Below are 7,368 nucleotides of genomic sequence, written 5' to 3' on the forward strand. Positions count from 1 at the left end.
TGAAATCGATCTGCAAGGGCCTTCTTTTCTCTCTCTCCACCTCCACCACCAAAGTCCAGACTGGCGCCCCCTTTGCCTCTGCACCACCTGCTCCGTCCCGGGATGCCTGCCTGGCTACTTCCTTCTCATCCCTCTGGCTTCGTGCAAAATGTGGCTCCACAGAGAAGCTTTCCCTGCCCACCCAGGGAGAGGAGGCCACGCTGTCCTCTCCTACAGCCTCCTCTTTTGTTCTCACTTACAACTTTTCTCACTTTCTCCGACAATCACAGCTAGGACTTGTTGAGCATATACTGTGTGCCAGACACTGCTTGAAGCATATTACTTCACGTTAGTTCACTTGGTCCTCATTTACCCAATTCCATTTTAAATTAACTTTACAACTAAGGAAACAAGTTTAAAACTACTGCCTCAACAAGCCTGCGGGCACGAGGAGGGCAGGGAGCCTGCCTGTCCAGGTTATTGCTGATCCAGAAGCTGGGAACACAGCCTGGTCCATAAGCAGGAACTCTGGATGTATTTGCTGGAGAGACAGAGAAGCATGCGGATGGACTGGATGTGGAGACGGGGGAAGGAAGGTGTTGAGGATGGATCTCGGTCTCTGGGTGAGGCAACTGGGTGGTACCGTTGACAGAGGTGCGGAGGTCTGCCGGGTGAGCCGCTGTGCAAACCCTGTGCAAAGCCCTCTCGGAACGCGGGCTGGACCTGATTACTTGATTCTACCAAGTAGGACATGACAAAAGTGATGTGATGTCACATCTGTAGTTAGATTACAAAAAATTCTGACTTCCATCTCACTAGTAGACTCGCTCTATTGCCCTCCTGGTTTGCACACTCTAAGGAAGTGAGCCGACATGTGGAGAGGACCGCATGGCAAGGGGCCGAGGGCAGCGTCTGGCCCAAGCCATTGAATGACAGAGGCCCTCGGGCCAGTGGCACACAAGGAACTGAATCCTGCCAACAGTCACGCAATTTTGGAAGACCTTTCCCCAGCCTTCAGATGAGACCCCAGCCCCTGTGCAGCCTCGTGAGAGAGCCTGAAGCAGAGGACCCGGCTGAGCTGGGCCCAGATTCCTAGCCGCACAAACTGTGAGATAAGAAATGGATGGTTTTTAATTTTTTATTGTGGTGAAAAGCACGTAGCATAAAATTTACCATCTTAGCCATTTGAAATGTCCTGTTCCGTACTGTTAACTACATGCATGTCGCCCCAGGGCTGAACTTGCTGGGGGTTGCCAAGTCACGGGCCCTTTACAAGCTGCACCAGGGTCACCCTCCAGGGGAATGCCAGTACCAGGTCCCTGCACATGAAATGTGTCCCCGCCTTAGTCACACAGTGTGACTTGTGTACACGCCACGATACCGTGCGTGTGTCTTTTAGCTGTTCATGCAAAGGCAGACTTGCTCTGGGGCCTTTCTGACTACAGAATCCGCAGAACCACGTACAACCCAAGGTTGGTGGGCCCCGTGGGGTGGGTGTAGGGCTCGGAGGGCTCATCACAGGCACTCCCTGTTGGTTTATCGAGCTGTCACTATTCTGTCACTGTCCTCCAGTCTGCTGGCGGGTGGAGATGTGCTCAACCCTTTCTATTTACTGTCACCAGCTCCTGGTGAGTCACTAATAAACGATCCCGGCCCCGCCACCCCTCCTGGAGGGTGAGAGCCTGCAGAGGACTGCTTCTCCTCCTACTTTGCAGCGACAGGAAAACTGTCTCTGGGGAACCTTGAAGCTTTGTTGCAGGCCTGTCAGGCTTACAGCCACACAGCCAGAGAAGAGCAGGATAGGTGTTAATTTTGTTGCTTGGGAACCGAGAAGCCACAAGAAGCTGAGCTGCCTGACACTCCCAGGCCGGGGCTCTTTCATCACACAAAAAGAACACCATGCATTTGCGTGCGGACACTGATTTGACTGCAGATGTTATGTTTTTCTCCTCAGTCAACCAGCAGTGATCAACATGAAGGAATGTCTCATTGCAGAAAACGAATAAACGTGGGATCGCTCAGAGCAGGGCTGGAGTCTGGGCTCTGTCATTCATTCATCCCACTGCTATTTACTGACCACTTATTATGTGCCACATGTCAGGAATATGCCAGACAAGGAGCTGCCTTAGCAGCTGAAGGTGGAGAGATGACAGTAAACAAGTGTGATGGTTAACTTTATGTGTCAACTTGACTGGGCCACGGGGCACCCAGATATCTGGTCAAACATTACCCTGGGTGTTTCTGTGAGGGTGTTTTTGGATGAGATTACGTTTAAACCACTAGACTGAGTAAAGCCAACTGCCCTCCCCGATGTGGGTGGGCCTCACCCAAACAGCTGAGGGCCTGAGTAAAACAAACAAACAAAAAAACTGAATGAGAGGGAACTAAACCTGCCTAACGGCCTTTCAAACTAAGATATCAGCTTTTTTCCTGCCTTTGGACTCAAATTGAAACATCAGCTCTTCCTGAGTCTGAAGCCTGCCAGTCCTCAGAGAGAAACCACTACTCAGCTCTCCTACTCTTCAGCCCTTTGGACTCGGACCACAACTTAATCATTGGCTCTCCTGGGGTGAGTCTGCTGACTCACTCTGCAGGTCTCGGGACCTGCCCACTCCCATAACTGCATGAGCCAATTCCTTACAGCAAATCTCAACCTCTCTGTCTCTCTGCCTCTATATATACACACACACAAACATACACATTCCATTATTTCTGTCTTTTTGGAGAATCTTGACTAATACGACAGGCCAACAAATGATCAATTCGGACAGTGATAAACTGCCATGAAGAAAGTAAAACAAGACCGTGGAAAAGAGAAGGGGTGGTACTTTAGCCACAGAAGTCAGGAACGCCTCTCTGAGCAGGTGGCCTTTCAGCTGACCACAGCAGGAGAGCAACAGGCACATAAAAGCTGTAGGGGACTGGCTGGGCAGAGGCCTTGCCCACAGGGCAGGGTCACAGAGAGCTGGAGGAACAGGAAGAATCCCAGAGAGGCTGGAGGGGACCATGGCAGGAGAGTGAGGCAGGATGCAGGGTGTTAGGGCCTCACAGGCCACGGGGAGGAGTCTGGATTTTATTCCCAGTGTGAGGGGAATCCTCTGGAAGCTTTTCTACTTTTTTGGGGGGGAGGACCGCACCTCACAGCATGCAGGATCTTAGTTCCCTGACCAGGGATTGAACCCATGCCCCCCGCAGTGGAAGCACGGAGTCTTAACCATCGGACCACCAGGGAAGTCCTGGAAGCTTTTAAGAAGTTGTTAACCCTCTGGCTGCTTTGTGTCCCTAGCTTGCTGTGTGATCTTGAGCAAATGAATGTACCTCTCTGAGCTTCAGTTTCCTGGTGTTGTTGTGACGATCAAATGAGATAACGTAAGAGAATGAGTTAGCGTCCCATGTGGCGCAAAGAAGCGGCTGTGGAAATGTCAGTTTCTTTTGCTGGTTGTTCAACGGGGGCACTGATTGGTAAATGCTGACACTAGAACTAGCTGGGGAAGTAAAACTGACATGAACTTTCTGGAAACAGGGGCAAAATATATACCAGAGATGTTTATCACAATGTCGTTTACCCGTGGAGAAACTGGAAACAGCTAAATGCCTGAGAGGAAGACGCTTTGGTGCATTAAAGCTAGAGGCGTGGGGACTTCCCTAGTGGTCCAGTGGTAAAGAATCCACCTTGCAATGCAGGAGACACAGGGTTGATCCCTGGTCAGGGAACTAAGATCCCACGTGCCGCAGGGCAACTAAGCCCATGCGCCACAACTACTGAGCTCGGGTGCCTCAACGAGAGAGCCTGCGTGCCACAAACTACAGAGCCCACGCGTTCTGGAACCCCTGCACCACAACTACAGAGCCCACGCGCCCTGAAGCCTGCACGCCACAACTAGAGAGGAGAAAACCCGCACGTCACAACTAGAGAGAACCCCACGCACCACAACTAAGACCCGATGCAGCCAAAAATAAATAAAATTTAAAAATAATAAATACATCTTTAAAAAAAAAAACTTGTAGTCAGACAGACTTGGGTTCAAACTTTGGCTCTTCCGCTGCCTCCCCCGGGCAACTTTTGTCAAATCATCAAATTCTGTCAGCTTCAGTGAACTTGGAAAATGGAGACTGTGAGAATTAAATTAGAGAGCTTGTGCAGCCCATAAACACAGTACCTGGCACCTGTCAGAGACACTGGGGGAAATGCAAGTACCAAGGTTACCTTTATTTTTTTAATTTATTTATTTTTCATTTTATTTATTTTTGGCTGTGTTGGGTCTTCGTTGCTGTGCGCGGGCTTTCTCTAGTTGCGGTGGGGGGGGGGCTACTCCTCGTTGCAGTGTGTGGGCTTCTCATTGCAGCGGCTTCTCTTGCTGTGGAGCACGGGCTCAAGGCGCACAGGCTTCAGTAGTTGTGGCATGCGGGCTCAGTAGTTGTGGCTCGCGGGCTCAGTAGCTGTGGCGCATGGGCTTAGTTGTTCCACAGCACGTGGGATCTTCCCAGACCAGGGCTCGAACCCGTGTCCCCTGCATTGGCAGGTGGATTCTTAACCACTGCGCCACCAGAAAAGCCTGATTTAATTCAATTCTAATTAAAATCCCATGGTTTGTCTATGGAACAAGCAGAGGCAAGACATGCTCTGAGAATAAGATGGAAGGACTCGCCTTCCTAGATACTAACATCAATGCTTATCCTGACTATGATGATTAACGCAGTACGGAATTGACACAGGGATAGACAGACTGACAATGATACAGAATAGGAAGCCCAGAAACAGACCCACAGAGATGGCCCTTGATAGATAACATACAAACAGCATATAAATGGAAGTTTGATAGGGGGCAAAAATGGCATTGCAAATCAGTGTGGAAAGAAAGGATTATTCAATAAAATGTGTTAGGCAATTGATTATCCAAATGGAAAAAAAATGAAATTGACTCCTTACCTCACACCACACACACAAAAAAATTATGATGAAGTCAGAACTTAAATGTGAAAGGCAAATTTAAAATCTTTGGAAGATAACATAAAACTGTGCTGTTCGATACAGCTCAATATAAAAAAACCAAACAACTCAATCAAAATATGGGCAGAAGACCTAAGTAGACATTTCTACAAAGAAGATACCCAGATGGCCAACAGGCACATGAAAAGATGTTCAACATTGCTAATCGTTAGAGAAATGCAAATCAAAACCACAGTGAGGTATCACCTCACACCAGTCAGAATGGCTATCATCAAAAAGTTTACAAATAATAAATGCTGCAGAGGATGTGGAGAAAAAGGAACTCTCCTACAGTGTGGGTGGGAATGTAAATTGGTGCAGCCACTATAGAGAACAGTATGCAGGTTCCTTTAAAAAAAAAAAAACTAAAAATAGAACTACCATATGATCCAGCAATACCCCTCCTGAGGGGTATATCAGGAAAAGACGAAAACTCTAATTCAAAAAGATACTTGTGGGTCTTCCCTGGTGGCGCAATGGTTAAGAATCCGCCTGACAATGCAGCGGACACGGGTTCAAGCCCTGGTCCAGGAAGATCCCACATGCAGAGCACCTAAGCCCGTGCACCACAACTAGTGAGCCTGCGCTCTACAGCCCGAGAGCCACAACTACTGAGCCCACACATCGCGACTACTGAAGCCCACACGCCTACAGCCCGTGCTCCGCAGCAAGAGAAGCCACTGCAATGAGAAGCCCACTAGAATGGCTATAATCAAAAAGTCAATAAATGTTACTGAGGATGTGGAGAAATTGGAAACTTTAATACACTGCTAGTGGGAAAATAAAGTGGGGCAGATGCTTTGGAAACCAGGTAGTTTTGCAAAAAGTTAAACAGAGTTATCATATGACCAGCATTTCTACTCTTATATGCTCCAGAGAAATGAAAACATGTGTCACACAAAAGCTTGTACACAAGTATTCACAGCAGCATTATTCACAAGAGTCAAAAAGTGGAAACAGCCCAAGTGTCCATTAACTGATGAATGTTAAATAAACAAAATATGTGTGTGTGTGTATGTGTATATATATATATATATATATATATATATCTTTGGGGTAATGAGAATGTTCTGGAAGTAGTGGTGATGCACGCTCAACTGTTTGAATATACTAAGAACCACTGAAGTGTACACTTATAAAAGGGTGAATTTTAAGATATGTGGATTATATCTCAATTTTTCAAAACGAGTAATGTTAACAAAAAAAATACCACAAGCAGGTTATTGATATTGGTACAACCTACTAATCTTATTCAGATTCCCTAATTTCTCCTGTACTTTCAGTATCCTGTGTTTCTACAGAGGACTCAGCAATTATCATGAAGAATGTATATTAAAGGGACTTCCCTGGTGGTCCAGTGGGTAAGACTCCACACTCCCAGGGCAGGGGGCCCCGGTTCCAAAATAAATAAATAATAACTAAAATTTTTTTTTAAAAAGGAATGAAGTACTGATACATGCTGTAATATGGATGAACCTTGCAAATATTTTTTAAAAAAAGAATGTATATTACAGTTTAAAAATAATAAAAACCCTACAGTTACGTATTAGCTTATACAGAAAACTGGACTCACAACCCACAATTCTCATTATAAAAATGAGGTATTATAAAAATTGCCCTTGGTATATAGTTCTATAGAATTAATATCATAATATAAAAGGATATTTATCTCAACACACTTTATCTGTACTTCACGGTCTTAACACAACAACGAAAAACTCTGGGGTTCTTTTCTGGCTTTTAACCATGAGGCATACTTATTTCACCTTAATTATGAACACTTTTACACCCTGCTTTTCCCCTTTAACGTCTCATTTTGTTTAAGAAGTTTGGACACTGCCTCCCAAGTCCTCAGAAATATCCCTTTAGAAGGGTGTGGAATGTTTCATCCGATGGATGCACCACAATCCCCTTAATCATCCCTTTACTGCTGGGCATTTAGGGTGTTTCCAATTATCTTGCTCCAAACTGCTGCAGTGAGCAACTTGATTTTCTTCCTTTGGATGATTTCCTCCGGATAAGGAAGGGGTGGGGTTACTGGTTAAAGATTTTGCACATCTTTCCGGCTCTTGACAATTTCACGTTGGCGCAAGACCCCCGCCCCCCTCCCCCGCGGCCCCCGGGCCCCAGCTTCTGCAAAGCAGGACTGCAGAGGCGGGCGCCTGTGCGTCCGGAGTCCCGGCGCGTTGCGGTCCACGCCCCCCGCACCTTGGGCACCGCCCGCGCCGCGGCTCACCTGGACTCCTCCCCTCGGGCCAGGGGACTCCGTCTCGGTGTCGCGCAAGTCCTCACCTTGGCCTCGGGGTGTCTTCCCAGGTCCGTGGAGGTAACCCTGGGCGACGTCCGTCTCTCCTTCGCGTCCTTTCCCTCCCCCAGCGCCAGGCGGCGCATCCAGTAGG

General features: G+C 47.4%; 1 protein-coding gene across 1 annotated transcript in view; it reads right to left on the reverse strand.

Annotated features, from left to right (window-relative positions):
* CNBP (CCHC-type zinc finger nucleic acid binding protein) overlaps window positions 1–7,360 on the reverse strand; it is a 48,758-nt gene extending 41,398 nt beyond the window's left edge. Inside the window, exon 1 of the mRNA XM_033865533.2 lies at window positions 7,206–7,360. The gene's annotated coding sequence lies outside the window, so the exon portion shown is untranslated. The remainder of the gene's footprint in view (window positions 1–7,205) is intronic.
* Window positions 7,361–7,368: the final 8 nt, after the last annotated feature.

The sequence above is a fragment of the Tursiops truncatus genome, chromosome 10 (assembly GCF_011762595.2).
Source record: "Tursiops truncatus isolate mTurTru1 chromosome 10, mTurTru1.mat.Y, whole genome shotgun sequence".
NCBI lineage: Eukaryota > Metazoa > Chordata > Mammalia > Artiodactyla > Delphinidae > Tursiops > Tursiops truncatus.